Raw genomic sequence first — 16,905 nt, 5'->3', positions numbered from 1 at the left:
GTTCTTGACTGAATCAGTTATTGCTAGGATGATTCGAAGATGTAGGTTTTCTAACTCATTTCTCAGTGTATTTAGGGAAGAGCTTTCCTTTCTCTCCCATTTGTTTATTTATTCATTTATTTTATTAACATGGACTCATAGATTTTTATTTTATTCTGTGATACTCTGTTACTTATTTTGAGGGTCAAATTGTTTTAGATTTGGCTAACGGGAGCCCCTTTAAGTCGTAATTTTGAGATGCCCCCATTGTTCCTGGAGCCCGTTCTTCCTGGCACAGCCAGGTGCTCCAGGCGCGGCCTGCCCTAGTCTTGGAATCAGTCACTTCTCCAGGTAGCCCTCCTTCTTTCTAGTGGGGGGTAAGATTTATAAACTAAGATTTCTCAGCACATAAGAGCTAAGAAACATAAATAAACAGACATGTCTGTAGCTGTGTGTGTGTGTGTGTGTGTGTGTGTGTGTGTGTGTGTGTGTGTGTGTGTGTGTGTACCATGAGTTCATACTGTTGCCTGAACTCCGGTTCAGCACTGCAGGTCTAGTCTTGCTCTTTCTGTCCCCATCAGTGAGAATCTGGTTCCCATTATCCTCAACATTCGTACTTGTTTGCTTAGTTTCATAAGCACAGAAGTTAGTTCCGAACTGCTAACCCATACCTTATAACTAGAGATCAATATTTGTTTATAGTTCTTTTTGTCTGTATACTGGCAGTATATAAAGTATTATGTTCAAAAGTTGTTTGGGTTAGTTTCCTTCCCTCTTTTAATACACTTATTTACTTGATGTACAGTTAGCTTCATTTGTTTGTGCTTGATTTCCATTTTAGATTTTCTTCCTCTTTGTCCTTGCTGATTTTACTTTTTAAGTGTGTAAAACATGAGGATGGTCCCCAGAGTTAAAACTATAAACTATTGTACCAAGAAGTGTCACTACCTGATCCTTCCTCTCATTGCTACCCATCCCTGTAGACAACCAATTACTTTGATCTATCCTTTCTGTGTTTCCTTTTATTTAAAAAAAAAAAAAAGCAGGTACATGAGTATTTTCTTATTTTCTCCCACAAAAGGTAGCAAACTAAGTATAGTCTTTTGGAATTTTCTTCTTTCATTTAATAGTATATCCTGTTTATCACTCCATGTTTGTAGTAATTTTCCTTAATTTTAACAGCTTCATAGTATTCCATTTGTGATGTCAGTGAATTTAAACATTCTCCTATGTTTGGGCATTTAGGTTGTTTCCAGTATTTTACAGTTGCAGAAAATGCTGCAGCTAACAGCCTTACACAGACATATATTTGTATTATTAGGTATCATCAGGGAAGAAGAAAAGCTTTAACTTTTTAACGGAGCAGTAATGAGTAAGTGATTGTATAATAATGCTTCAGCTCCTATCTTCCCATCTACTGTGATCTTACAAATGTAGTTAAGGCTGTGGATGTGAAATAATTTATTGTACTTAGATTTCTGTCCGGGAAACCTTGAGATTAGAGAGCTGGAAGTGGCCTTGGAAGCGTTTTTGGTCTAGGTCCAGGTTCATTTTAAGCAACTGTCTATTCCTTTTACATTCTGACCAGTGCGTTTTACCACCGAGTACTCAGGCCCAGCTGTTTTAGTGCTTTTCTCTTTTAATTTAATTCATGTTGGGTTCCTTCCTGTCCTGCTGTTAACTGGCTGCTCCCTGGGGTTATAGAATGGCAGTTGGATAAGACAGTTATACACAGGATAGAAACAAGGATTTGGGCGTCCATTTTCTCTGGTAGGTCTGAGCACATAATATTGAGTAGCATAAACTCAGGGGCGCATCTTGGATTCTTAGATAATGCTGCTGGCCCTCTTAGGTGGTTGATGACTCCCAGTCTTTTGTCCCAGCAAATGGGCATTGAGGTAGAGGGTGACCTCCTCCTGCGTTGCCGGATAACCAGGCCAACATAGCTTCCCATCAGAAGGGCCATGAAAGGATTATGTATATGTTGAGATAATGATCCCCTCAACCTAGGGTTGCCTGGAGCCTCCAAGCAGGTGACTTCTGGCCCTGAGATGACGCTTCAATTTATGCACATGCTCTATACAGATGTTACCATTTTTTATGCGTATCCTGACATGGAAAAGGTTAGGAAAGTAGGCTAGAGCAATCTCAGATTAGCCTCTAAGAGCCAAGGACAGTGCCCCTTAGAGAAGAAACGACTTATTCAGAGTAGAAGATTAAACCTGCTGTCTGTAAAAATAAGCTGATCACCATATCTTAAATCTGGTGTGATTTGAAATCATTTCTGTTTACTTCTTTGCTGAAACAAAAGTTAGAAATTGAAAAAAAAATTTTTTTAATGACTTGGCCTGAAACCCCATTGTATGGATGTTGGAATACCCAAGGTGTATTTTGATTGGTTAGATCGGTGCACCGTGATTTGATCTCTGTTCTGAATACCTCTCCCTTAGGTGTATTTCGGTATAGTTCTGGCAGCTGAGTTGCTTCTCTGCTTAACATGTTTTATCTGAGTAGCATCTCATTAAGTTGTCTGAACCTCCTTGCGCATCTCTCAAAATGTGCTTCTGAAGTATTTGTTTTACTTAAAAGATATAAAATTTAATGATTCTGACATTAAGGTAGTTATAGTTGTTATCAATTTTGAAATAAGCTTATTAAAACAGACTTATCTCATTCATTCGATGTTTTCAATACAATTTAATTTTAGGTCAGATAAAAGAGGAGTTTCTGAGGGATTTTTGCTGACTTTGGCTTAGATATTTGGAATTTTTCTCTGAAAAGGAATTGTCAGCTGCAGGTCCTTTTAATGAGTGGAAACTCAGGGGAGAAGTTCTGAGAATTAGTAGTCACGGTATATGTGGACATACGTTAACTGCTTTGTACAGAGTCGCAGTCACCAGAGTTAACCCCCGGCAGCCGCTCTAGTCTTTTTAGTGTATGCTTAAGGGAAGGGAACTGAGCGTCACTGGGTGCTTTCTGTTCGCTAGGCCTCTTGTCGTGTACTGGATACCGTTTGTCTCATGAAAGCCTTAACCATGGCCGTGCGAGGCAGAGGTGGTGTCTGTCCTGTGTTGACAGATGAGGAAGCAGGCTCGGGAACCACCTCCTTAAGGCCATAGGTAAGAGACTGGCGCAGCCAGCAGGTGAGCCTCAGACTGTTGGTTCTGGAGCCCGTGCTTGCTTCATTATGCCACGTGATCTCTGACATGTTCCTTTTGAGTCCACAGAGTAACAGTTGCTTTCCTAGTAGGGTAACCAAGTCAGTTTGGTACATTTTTGTATTAAAGAAGGAAGGAGTTCTTTTGGCAGGATTAGAAGCCAAGGGCAGGGAACAAGGCCTCGGTGTAGTTCAAGCAAAATGACTTGGAGCGGAGTCCTGGTCACCGTGCCCGTCTCCTGCTTCCTCCTCCTGGGCTCGCTATGCACCATTTTTCTGAGAACTTTAAAAGTGTGAGTACTTCCTCAGAAATCCTGGGGGTCTGGTTAGGATGTGGGCTCTGAGCCAGCTACAGAGGCCTGGGATCAGACATTGCTGATAGGGTGTGATGGGGGTCAAGCCAGGCTGGCGGAGGACCACGTCAGGACTAATAGTAAAGAGAGAACTGGAAACAGAGATGGCGTAGGGTGTTCTCAACTCAGAATTATCTACAGTCAGTTTTTCAAATCCAACCTTCAATAAATGTGAGGCTTCCCAGAGTGCTTCTTAAAGAGCATAAGCCAGAGAGGCAGAAGGAAGGAAGGACAAGGCTCTGTAGCTTTAAATGAAGAGAAAAGGAATTCCTGCAAGTGCCAACTTTTTAAAGAATTTTTATCAAGAATTTGGGAATAGTGTCTTTGAGATTTTTGAAGGTTGTTTTTACAACGTAGGGCGACATTAGGAGTGTGGTTTTGCTCAAGAAAGAATTAGGTTGTCATATGGTAGTAAAATCTGGGTTTAAAATACTGACGGGATAAAGAAAGAACCAGTTTCAAGGATGGTGGCAGCTTAGTTGGTGATGGGCTGGCATGCTTTACTCTCGTTACCTCTGTTGCAGAGAGGATAGTCTGGTCTTCAGTTTTGATTCCTGTGGGGTAGAACCTCTTGGAGGCCCTCATCCTCACTTCTGCTAAACAGCAGCGTCAGTCATTCCAGCGAGTTGTTTGGCAGAGGTGAATGCTGGAAACTCTATCACTGATGCCCCTCCTTCTCCCGGTGTCCTGTTATCTCTTGCTGTGTAACAAACTGTCCTACATCTTAGTGACTTACAGCAACCATTTTATTTTGCTTATGATGTTACGATGGGTCAGGAGTTCAGGAGGAACTTGGCTGGTGTGGTATCAGCCGGAGAACCTGAGGCTGGAGCATCCACTTCCAGGATGGCTTCTTAACTCACGTGTCTTGTGCCTGTGTGTCCTGGTCTCTGTTTCTGCCCCTCTCCCTCTCCCACCTACCCCTCCCCTCCCCAGCCTCTGTGGAATCATATTCTGCAAGGTCTCTCTGTGTCATTTGGTTTCTCACAGGATGTTGGTCTCCGAGTGATGAGGCTCCTTACATGGTGGCTGGCTTTCCCAAGAGCAAGCATTCCAAGCAGTAGAAAGAGGAAGCCGTCATTTTCTGAAAACCTAGACCTGCAAACTGACACGCAGTCCCTTCAGCCATGCTCATTGGTCAGGGGACTGGCAGAGCCTGCCCAGGTTGCATGGAAGAGGACACAGGTGAGCCTCTGATGGGAGGCGTGTCAAGGACTTTGAGGTCATCTTTAATCTGGAGTAGGGCCTTTAAACAGAGAGGAGAGAATGGCTATGAGAAATCCTGAACTGTGACTTCACCAGAAAACAATTTACTCATCTAATGACTCAGGAGAGATCAACATTGCTCACCTCGAATAAGAATGGGACCGAGACAAGAGAAAACTGCCAGAGGAGGAATGTGGAAAAGATTGCCTTTCCGACCACTGCCTTCCTGCCTTGGCCCTGGACGCTGGGCTCTGTGATGTCTGTGAGTCCCAGCCGGCTGCTTCTGACCGCTGTGGGTGTGGGGCTCATGTTTAGTCTCCCAGGCTCTGCCTTGGCTCCCGTCCTGGGCCCTGGGCACCTCGTGTTACTCTGTGTGAGAGCTCTCCTGTTCCCCTGATCCAGGGAACCCAGCGCCCCCTCCCAGAACGAGCAGCCTTGGGTTCCGGTGCTTGAGCAACAGGCAGTGGTTCTGGCTGCCCTCAGGCTGCTGTGGCAGCTCTGGCATTGCTCAGTGTAGCTGGCTTCCCTGGACTACGTTATGGCCGAGTCCCTGCTCTCTCTATGTGACGTTACCACTCTTTCCCCCTGTGATTTCAGAAGATTCAAGTTGAAGGTAGCAGAGACTTCAGAACTTTCAGCATAGAATAGGCTTGTGAACATTCAGTTCAGAGCATCCATGGTATAAAGAAGATTACATGCCTTTCTCCCAAACATTTAAAAATATGTCAGTTGGAGGGTAATGTGGGTTACTCCTGGAATATGTTTCTACTTACGTATGTACTGGAATATTTATAGAATTTTTATGCTAATTCGGCCCTGTCCTGCGATTTCAAGAGGAATAACCATTTTACTACTGATGCTTTTATGGAGAGAGGGAGAGACAAACAGAGAGACAGAGAGAGAGTTTTGAGTAACTGCTACAAACATTTTTTCATTGATCATGTTTTTACGAACCTGTAGAGTTGTAGTCTTCGATTTTGGTGGATCTTACCACATGTTTAATAATTTAGAATAAGTGTATTTCATTAGGACAACATTTTAGTATCGGTATCTTTAAATTTAAGACATTTAAGTTTTTCTTTTATTATAGAAGAAGTAATGGGTTTGTTTTTTGTTACTCACTTGTATAAGCTGTTTATATATTTTGGAAATTAAGCCTTTGTCAGCCGCATCATTTGCATATATTTTCTTCCATTCGTAGATTACTGTTTTGTTTTGCTTATGGTTTTCTTTTCTGTGGGGAAGGGTATGAGTTTAATTGGGTCCCATTTGTTTATTTGTGTTCTTCTTTGCATTGCCTGGGTAGACTGCCCGAGGAGAATGTTGCTAAGATTGACATCTGAGAATGTTTTGCCTATGTTTTGTTTTAGGAAATCTATTGTGTCTTGTCTGTCTGCATCTTAATCCTAGACTCTAGATCTGTTCTTCAGTTTTGAATTTTCAGCTTCTTAGAGAACACCTACTCTAAGTGCACACGTCAGATTCAACATGTCTTAAACTGAATTCATAATCTTTTTCATCAGCTGACTTCCACTTGCAGCATCTCTACATACTCAGTGGGAGAATCATTCTTCCAGTCCTGGATACCCAAAGCCTTGGAATGGTCTTTGATTTCTCTGTCTCGCACCATCCTCCGCATTTTGTCAGCTCCCGGAACTGCACATTCTTGGTTTCAAATGTCCATTCCGATTGCTGATACTGTGATGAAGAGCTTTCATCCCTGATACTTGAATGTTTCCTACTGTTGAGCTCTTGGATGTTCTCTCCCCACCTTTCAGTCCACCTACAGTTTCGACCCTCCAACATCTAGAGTCAAGTCAAAGACTTACCACAACCAGATCTCATCCAGGTAGTCTCGGCCCTCCATCATTTTGGCCCTACCTTATCTGTTCCAATCATTATGTGCCTTAGCCTCCTAGGGGAACCTGTGCCTTATCACAAGCCGGGAGAATCCAGCCTTTTCCCATCCATTCCTTGTATAAAACAGCTTAGAATTACCCCAGGAACCAGTTGGAGCCCCATCCCCTTCATAGAGTCTTCCCTATTTACTCCAACTCCTTCTAGCTCCTCTTTCTGTTCCTGCACTGTTTATGATCGGTAGCCCGTAATCTTGGCTTTGAGTGCTGATTTGGTACCATTCCCAGGTGGTTTCCAATGTGTCTCCTCACTTAGCTGGTAACTGGAGAAGGCTCCCGTGTTCAGCCTTCTTTAACCCTACCCCTGCTTAGCATCGGGCAACAGCGGGCACCCAGGGAGTGCTTACCTACTTGATTTATTCACAGGGGTGGTGGTCTGGAGTATAGCTAATAACTTTTTTTTAACTTTTTTTATTGATTTATAATCATTTTACAATGTTGTGTCAAATTCCAGTGTTCAGCACAATTTTTCAGTTATTCATGGACATATACACACTCATTGTCACATTTTTTTCTCTGTGAGTTATCATAACATTTTGTGTATATTTCCCTGTGCTATACAGTGTAGTCTATTCTACAATTTTGAAATCCCAGTCTATCCCTTCCCACCCTCCACCCCTCTGGTAACCACAAGTCTGTATTCTCTGTCTGTGAGTCTATTTCTGTCCTTTATTTACGCTTTGTTTTTGTTTGTTTGTTTGTTTTTGTTTTTGTTTTTTAGATTCCACATATGAGCGATCTCATATGGTATTTTTCTTTCTCTTTCTGGCTTACTTCACTTAGAATGACATTCTCCAGGAGCATCCATGTTGCTGCAAATGGCATTATGTTGTCGATTTTTATGGCTGAGTAGTATTCCATTGTATAGCTAATAACTTTTAATTCAGTGTTAAAATTGAAAATGAGGAAGGCCTAGAAAATCCATAAAAATTTATCTCTATGTTCAGTTTAGTGCTTAACCTCAATGATTTTCTTAACTGTGCATTTACATTCACATAATGTCCAGTGTTTGTACATTTCCCTGAGGCAAGTAGGTGAGATGTTATGTTTGACTTTCACGTTACATCTCATATTGGATGTATTTGTGGAATGAGAAAACCTTCTTTTATAAGTACATAGCCGGAAGCCCAGAGAGACTTAAGTGTCTAACCCAGGGTCACCTGGTCAGTGTTGGGCACAGGCCAGGACCGCGGTTCACATCTTCCAGCTGATGCTGCTCCTCTTCCAGGGCCTTTTCATTCCAGTGCTGGGAAATGTAGCCCCATCAGCCACATGGCCAAGTCACATTGCTGCCCCCTTACCTGCCAGTGATGGCAGTGCTAGGGAAAGTGGCAAAAGAAAGGTCAGAAATAGGAGGGATAAAAGCCATGGAAGTGCTGGAAGTGGATCCTCAGCCTCCTCCTCCCTGTTTGAGCACCTCACGTGTCCCACCCTGACAGTGCTGTTCGTTGTTGTAAAACATAGTGTTACCATCAGCCTGATCTTGCGTAAGACATGCTTTTACCCTGGTCCCTTCCCTGCTAGTAGTCACTGTCAGGGACAGAAGGTGCCTGACTGTGCTCTCTTTGTCATCTAGGTGGGAGGGAATGTGAGAGAGGGAGCGGGTTGAACTGAAGCCGAGCTTTTTACAGCTCTGTTGCTCTAGGATCAGAGCAGTTCCACTCCTGCTTTCATCACCTCTCCACCTCCGAGTCCCAGCCACCCTCTCCCCACACGCCACGTCCTGGGGGAGGACAGGTGGTGGGTGATGCCCCCTCCTCCCTCCACTCTCTCACTGACAAGCCGCATGCATTCTGTCAACAGGTCTTGTTACCACTGCCTTTAATATCTATCCAGACCCCAGCCACTTCTCACCACGGCTCCTGCCTCCGCTGCTGCTTCCCTGCCCTGAGCCACTGTCCTCTCCTCCTGCACAGCCCTCCTCACTGGCTTCCCTCCCTTCATCTCTGACCCATATTGACCATTCTCACCCAGCAGTCAAGTGAGCCTTGGAAAACCTAAGTTGGACTGTGTCGTCCTTCTGCAGTGCCTCCCGATTTCACTCCGGGTAAAACCACAGTCCTTACAAAGCCCTCCGAGGCCCTCCAGGGTCTGCACTGCCCCCTCCCCGCAGCCCCCGCCCTGGAACACGGCGAGGGGCGCGCTGGCCTCGGCGCTGGTTATTCCGTCCGCCTGGGCCTTCTCACTTCCTAGTCCTAGTCCTAACCCCAGTCCTCAGTGTGGCCTCCTCTGGTACTTAATACACCGTCACCCTCGCCCATACTCCCGACTCTCTTTACCCTGCCCTTTTTCTTTTTTCCATGGTTCCTCTTTCCTCACGTGCCACTGCTCTGATGCTCTGTTGTGTGCATTGTCATCTCCACCCCCCCACCCCGGCTGGACTCCAAGCTCCGTGAGGACAGGACTTTTGTTCTGTTTATTGATCTATTCCAAGTGCCTAGACTAGTCCTGGGTACATAGTTGGCACTCAAGTTACTTGCTGAATAAATTTAAAAAAGGATATTTTAAAAATGAATCATCCTTTCAGAAACGGGTGAGGAAAGGAAGCGACGTGGAGGGAGGTGGTGCAATAAATAGTGATGTTTGTCTGTTCTGTGTGTGGTATTTATGCAGGTGTTTTTTAGGCTTAATTTGGTATCCCAGTTTTTTAATTTAACAGCTGTATTAAGATATAATTTGCAGGCCATAAAATTCACCCATTATAATTGTACAAGTCACTGATTTTAGAAAACGTCTAATGTTGTGCAACCGTCTCCTCAAAAAGTCCCCTTCTGTCCGTCCATATGCAATTAACCCTCCCCGCAATGGCACCCTGATTTTATTTGGTTTTTGTTTTTTGGCTCCCAGGTCTCAAAAGAATGATTTACCCAACAATACTTTGTACTTTTAGAAATTACACATTTAAATAAGAACTCAATTGTAATTGCTGAATGTAGGTAACAGTAGTGAACATCAGTGAGAAGAATGGACTTGCGTGTCAGGCTGGCTGCAGTCTTACCCAGCTCTGCCATTTACTAGGTCACTGCAAATTGTTTTTCTGCCTCAATCTCTTTATCTATTATATGGCGGTAACAACAGTAGCTTACAGAGTTGTTGTGAGGATAAAACAATGAAACATAATTTAGTATAGTGACCAGCTTACAGTTAATTCCTGGTTTGTAAATACGTATGCCTACTGCAGAATATAAAAGCAGGTTAATTTCCAACAGAGAAGATCATTTCTTAGCATTTCTTTGAAAGGTAGTTGCAGAACCATTTTTACTAAATTTTCTGTGCTCGTCTTTGACAGAGCTTTGACACCAGGGAGGTAATTATCTACTTTGTGTTAAAATCATGCTGACCATAAGAAAGTGTTCTGAATTATGTTTCAGTCTTTATGTAGGGAGATACTGTGAGACTTCCTCTAAATGAATGGGGGGAGAGGCATTCATTGTAGCTCTTGTAGCCTGGTAAGCCTGAAGTAAATTATCTTTTTAACTTTTAATTAAATCAATTAATTAATTTTTGCAGGGGGGTGGTAATTAGATTTGTATTTGTTTAGTTAGTTATTTAATTTTTAGAGAAGGTACTGGGAATTGAACCCAGGACTTTGTGCATACTAAGCATATGCTCTTCCACTTGAGCTATACCCTCCCCACTAAATTATCTTTAATATCTTTTTCTCTGTTTTGTTATTTCTTTAATGTAGGGTCATAAGCAGGGTCATCAGAAGCCTCTCAATTCCAAAGATGGTAATACTGAAAAACACTGCCCAATGACAGTGAATCCTTGGCATATGAAGAAAGCTTTTAAAGTCATGAGTGAATTAAGACGGTATCGTTACATTAACATACATGTTACCATGGATCGCTTAACCTTTATTTTTCAGTTTATAATGAAGATATTCCCTACCCATCAAGGTTGCTTTGTTTTATACAGGGAATATTTAAAGCCTTTTCTGCAAGTTTTTTAAATAAGGAAGAGAGCAGGTAATTTATCAGAAGCATGAATGGTGTAATCTGCCCTGTCTAGTATGGTAGCCACCAGCCACATGTGGCTAGTGTGAATTGATATGTTCTGTAAGTGGAAAATACATAATGGATTTTCAAGACTTAGTACAGCAAACAGAATGTAAAATATTTATTACTAAGTTTTAAAAATGTTAATCACATTTTGAAATGATAGTATATTGCATATTTTGGGATAAATATAATTATTACTGGAATGAATTTTACTTGTTTCTTTTTATTTTCTTAATGGGGTTACTGGTAAATTGTGACTTGCATGACGTTTCTATTGGACAGTGCTGACTTCTAACCTACTGCAAAGAATATGAAAACAAAACACTTACTAAAATTTTTTTTAATTGAGTTGATTTACATCATGTTAGTTTCAGGTGTACAACACCGAGACTCAACATTTGTGTAGATTGTATTCCATTTAAAGTCACTATAAAATAATGGCTGTATTTCCCTGTGCTGTACAATATATCCCTGTAACCTACCCATTTTATGTGTAGTACTTTGTACCTCTCAATCCCCTACCCCATCCTTCCTCTCCCCTCCTCCTTCTCCCCACTGGTAACCACCAGTCTGTTCTGTATACCTGTGAGTCTTTTTCTGTTTTGTTATATTCATTAGTTTGTTTTACTTTTTAGATTCTACATATAAGTTAACACAGAGTATTTGTTTTTCTTTCTCTGACTTATTTCACTTAGCATAATACCCAGAGGGTCCATCCATGTTGTTGCAAATGGCAAAATTTTATTCTTTTTTTTAAAGATTGGGTAATAATTTTCCATAAGATATATATATATATGTATGTATGTATGTATGTATATATATATATGTATGTATGTATATATATAGAAATATATATACCACATCTTCTTTATTCATTCATTCATTGATGGACACTTAAGATCGCTTCTGTATCTTGGCTTTTATAAATAATGCTGCTATGAACTTTTGGATGCATGAATCTTTTCTAATGAGTTTTTTGGTTTTCGGATATGTACCCAGTCATGGAATTGCCGGATCATATGGTAGTTCTGTTTTCAGTTTTTTGAGGAGCCTTCATACTGTTTTCCACAGTGGTTGCACCAAGTTAGAGTCCCATCAACAGCGTGCAAGCATTCCTTTTTTCCGCATCCTTTCCAGCATTTATCATTTGTAGACCTTTTGGTGATAGCCATTCTGACAGGTGTGAGGTGATCTCTCATTATGGTTTTGACTGGCTTTTCTCTGAAAACTACTGATGTTGAACATCTTTTCATGTGCCTATTGGCCATCTATATGTCTTCTCAGTTCTTCTGCCCATTTTTAAGTCAGATTATTTGTTTTTGATACTGAATTATATGAGCTGTTTATATGTTTTGGATATTAACCACTTATCGGCTGTATCATTTGCAGATATTTTCTCCCATTCAGTAAGGTTATCTTTTCATTTTGTCGATGACTTCCTTTGCTGTGCAAAAGCTTTTAAGTATGATTAGCTCCCATTTGTTTATTTTTGCTTTTGTTTCCTTTGCCTTAAGAGACAGGTTCAAAAAACTTCTGTTATGATTTTGTCAGAATGTTGTGCCTATGTTTTCTTCTAGGAGTTTTATGGTTTCGGGTCTCCATTTAGGTCTTTAACCCATTTTTTAGTTTATTTTTGCATATGGTGTGAGAAAATGTGCCAATCTCATTCTTTTACCTGTAGCTGTCCAGTTTTCCCAGCACCGCTTATTGACGAGACTGCCTTTTCTCCATTCTGTATTCTTACCTTCTTTGTCATAGATTAATTGACCAAAAGTGCATGGGCTTATTTCTGGGCTCTATTCTGTTCCACTGATCTGTGTCTGTTTTGTCCCCGTACCATGCTGTTTAGATGATAGTAGCTTTTGTAGTAAGGGAGTGTGATACCTCCAGCTTTGTTCTTTTTTCCCTCAGTGTTGCTTTGGCTATTCAGGTACTCTTGTGGTTCCATATACATTTAAGGATTATGCTAGTTCTGTGAAAAGTGCTGTGGGTGTTTTGATAGGCATTGCATTTAATTTGTAGATTGTTTTGAAAACTATGAATATTTTAACAATATTAATTCTTCTAATCTCTGAACATGGGATATCTATTTCTTTTTCCTTCATCATATCTTTCCATCTTCTGCTTCCTTCAATGTTTTATAATTTTCAGAGTCTTTCACTTCATTGGTTAAGTATTGTATTCTTTTTGATGTGATTTTAAATGGTATTATTTTCTTGCTTTCTCTGTCTGATAGTTCATTATTAGTGCATAGAAAAGCAATAGATTTCTGTGTATTAATCTTGTCTCCTGTAACTTTACTGAATTAATTTATCCTATTTTTTTTTCTTTTTGTGGAGATGTTAAGGTCTTCTATATATAGTATAACATCATCTGCAAATAGTGACAGTTTTACTTCTTCCTTTCCAGTTTGGATTCCTTTTATTTTTCTTGTCTGATTCCTGTGGCTAGGACTTCCAATACTATGTTAAAAAAAGGGCCAAGAGTAGGCATCCTTGTCTTGTTCCTGGTTTTAGAGGCAAAGCTTTCCGTTTTTCACCATTGAGTATTATATTGGCTGTGTGTTTGTCATAAATGGGTTTTAATATGTTGAGATCTGTTTTCTCTATACCCACTTTGATGAGAGTTTTTATCATGAATGGATGTTGAATTTGCCAAGTGCTTTTCCTGTATCTGTTATGATAATCATGTGATTTTTTTTATCCTTTTGTTAATGAAAAGTATCACATTGATTGATTCGCAGGTAGTGAACCATACTTGCATCCCTGGACTAAATCCCACTTGATCATGATATATGATCCTATTTTTGTATTATTGAATTTGACTTGCTAACATTTTGTTGAGGATTTTTGCATCTATATTCATCGGGGATATTGGAGTGTAATTTTCTTTTTTGTAGTGTTGTTCTCCAGTTTTGGTATCAGGGTAATTGTGGCCTTATAGAATGAATTGAGAAGTGTTCCATCCTCTTCATTTCTTTTTTTTTTTTGAAATAGTGTAAGAGACAAGTATTACCTCTTTATATGTTTGGTAGAACTTAATGTGAAATCCTTTTCTGGCCTTTTGTTTGGAGGTTTTTTTTAATTACAAATTCAATTTCACGAGTGATTGGTCTGTTCAAATTGTCTGTTTCTTCTTGATTCGTTCTTGGCAGGTTTATGTTTCTAGAAATTTGTCCATTTCTTCTAGGTTGTCCAGTTTGTTGGCATATGAATGTTTGTAGTGTTCTCTTAGGATATTTTTGTATCTCTGTAATATTGGTTATTATTTCTTCACTTTTATTTCCTATTTTGTTTATCTGGGTCCTTTCTCTGCTCTTTTTTCTGGGGCTGAGTAAAAGTTTATCATTTTTATTTTATTTTTTCAAAAAGCTAACTCTTGGTTCATTGTTCTCTCTCTTTCCCCCTCTCTCTCTCTTTTTAAGTCTGTTTTATTTTCTCTCTGATCTTTATTATTTTCTGCCTTCTGATGACTTTGGGTTTTGTTTGTTCTTTTTCTAATTCCTTTAGATGTAGTTAGGTTATTTGAATTTTTTTTTTCCTTGAGGAAGGCCTATGTCACTATAAACTTCCTTCTTAGAACTGCTTTCCTGCATCCCATAGAGTTGGGAAAGTTGTGTTTCCATTTTCATTTGTTTCGAGGTATTTTCTGATTTCCTCTTTGCTGTCTTCATTGACCCATAGGTTTTTAGTAGCATGTTGTTTAGTCTCCACGTGTTTGTGCTTTTCACATTTCTCATTCTGTATGTGCTTTATTCTTTCATACTGTCATGGTCAGAAAAATGCTTGATATAATTTGTATCTTCTCAAATTTGTTTGAGACTTGTTTTGTGGTTTAGCATGTGATCTGTCATATAGAATGTACCATGTGCACTTGAAAAGAATGTGTATTCTGCTGTTTTGGATGGAATGTCCTATAAATATTAAATCCAACTGGATCAATGTATCATTTAAGACCACTGTTTCCTTACTGATTATTTTGTTTGGATAACCTGTCCATTGTCAGTGGGGTGTTAAAGTTCTTTACTATTATTGTATGTTTATTGTCAATTTCTCCTTTTATGTCTGTCGATACTTGCTTTATATATTGAGGGGCTCCTGTATTAGATGCATAGATGTTGATGAGTGCTACATCCTTTTCTTGTATTGATCCCTTTATTATGATACAGTGCCTTCTTTGTCTTTTGTTACAGGCTTTGTTTTAAAGTCTGTTTTGTCTGATACGAGTATTGCTACCCCTGCTTTCTGGTTGGTTCCATTTGCATGATTATAAAAAAACTTTGGTAGAGAAAAAGGTAACTCTCTTTGGTGGTGGTGGTTGTAGTGTTAGCAATGGGCAGGTCACTTATCCCCCAGATTACTAAGATAATTCTCAAAAATGTTAAGTCACTGAAGTGAAGAGTGACTTTGAAAGTTGAAAAGTAAGTCACTTTTTAAAAAGTTACAAGACTAATATATGTATTAATAGTCTTGGTTTTATTTTCTTAGCACTTTGTGAAAGGTGTATATCATTCCCTTTGTAAAGCACACACACACACATATATATAAAAGTTTGGCTAAGAAGGGAGTGACTTAAACTTTCCTTTAACCTTTCTATGGTGTGTCTTCCTAAAAGCCTATCCTTTGTTTATTCCATTATTCATTTGTTTGTTTTTTCTTTAATTAAGTTAAAGAATAAGTATCTGCTGGGTGTTGTAGACACAATGACGAGCCAGAACAGGTGGTTATTGGCCTGATGGGGCTTAAGGGTGACTCCAGGAAGCAGGCATTAATCAATGAATCACACAAACAATTTGCTGTAAATTCTGCTAGCCATGAATATGGAACATCTCTCCATTTACTTAGTCCCTTTTGATTTATTTCACCAGAGCTTCATAATTTTCCTCATATAGATCTTATACATATTTTGGTAGATTCATACCTAAGTATTTCAGTTTTTGGTGCTAATATAAATGATACTGTGTTTTTAATCTCAAATTCCACGTTTTCATTGCTAGTATATAGGAAAATGATTGACTTTCAACCTTGTACACTGCAACCTTGGTTCTGATGCTAACTCACTTTCTTCAAACAGTTTTTTGCCTTATCGTATGACTTGTAATTTTTTCTTGATAGCCTGACATGATATTCTGGGTAAAGAGAATGGCAGTAAATAGGCTTTAGTGATGTGATGTCAGGGATGGGGTAGAGGAAGAGTTCTGTAGTCCTGTGATTAGTTTGCAGTCTTCTAGTTAGCCTGTGCCCCTCAGTCTTCTAGTTAGCCTGTGCCCCTCAGTCTTCTAGTTAGCCTGTGCCCCTGCTCTGTGAACAAGTGCTTCTTAGGTTGGTGTTTTTGGTTTTCTGTGGGTTTTTTTTTTTTTGCTGCCGTAGGTGGGGCAGGAAGACTAGAAGTGGCTGGAGCTGGTGTTTCCCTTTCCCCACTGGGAAGCTGAAGAGGGCTGGAGTTGGGTATTTCTCTTCCTCCAGATCAGTTGGTTTCTGATGAAACTCCAGTAGGTTAAGCGCTAGTAAAACAGTTTTCTGAGGGCCGGTCTTGCTAAGAAGAACATCATGCTCTGGTGTATTTCAAAATTGTTTCTTTTACCTTTCTCCTGCCAGAAACATGAGGGAACTTTTCTCCACTCATCACTGTGAGAACCAAGGAGAGCTCCTGAAACTAGGTTTACAAACGTGAGAGGACTCTCCTATGACTGGGTCCGCATGGCATTTTTAACCCATAGACTTGTCTATTGTCTAATCTGAGCCTCCAACAGTCCATCAATTATAGTTTAGGTTTTTCTACCTCATCATTAGTTCCTGCAAAGGTTTTTACTTGGGTATTTCTTCTCCAGTAAGTTCTGCTTTTCTGTATCCAGCCTGCCTGTCTCTGCTATTTTGGAGGCAGCAGTTTGCGCTGGGACCTCATTTCTCTGACAGATCTAAGAAAAGGTGTTGACTTGTCAGTTTGTTCGGCTTTTTACTTCTTGTTGGGACACAGTGACAGCTTCCAAGCTCCTTACTTGAGAAAGTGAAAACCAGAAGTATAAAAGTAGTTTTAATCCTCCAACCAGATTTATTATGATAAGAACGTATAATAAAAGAAGTCTGAAAATAAGGTTTTAAAACCGAATATCTCATAGCCACCCCAGTTCCAAACTCTTGAGATTTCATCTTCAGTTGAACATCATCTGCATTTTCTAATTTGTTTTTATCAAGTTTATCATATAAATCAACAAGTATATCATATGCCAACTCTTAGTAAATTGCAATTCTCTTACAGATTTAAAGATCTTTTGAGTTATTCTGTTAGTGAAT

At 39.9% G+C, this 16,905-nt stretch overlaps 1 long non-coding RNA gene across 1 annotated transcript in view; it reads left to right on the top strand.

Moving 5' to 3' along the window:
* LOC106731190 overlaps positions 1–16,905 on the top strand; it is a 59,992-nt gene that overhangs the window by 27,575 nt on the left and 15,512 nt on the right. Inside the window, exons 9-10 of the long non-coding RNA XR_004316706.1 lie at positions 4,480–5,308; positions 10,300–10,424. This is a non-coding gene — a long non-coding RNA (uncharacterized LOC106731190). The remainder of the gene's footprint in view (positions 1–4,479; positions 5,309–10,299; positions 10,425–16,905) is intronic.

Source organism: Camelus ferus, chromosome 32, assembly GCF_009834535.1.
Source record: "Camelus ferus isolate YT-003-E chromosome 32, BCGSAC_Cfer_1.0, whole genome shotgun sequence".
NCBI classification, from domain to species: domain Eukaryota; kingdom Metazoa; phylum Chordata; class Mammalia; order Artiodactyla; family Camelidae; genus Camelus; species Camelus ferus.
This window is presented reverse-complemented; position numbering and strand designations above follow the sequence as displayed.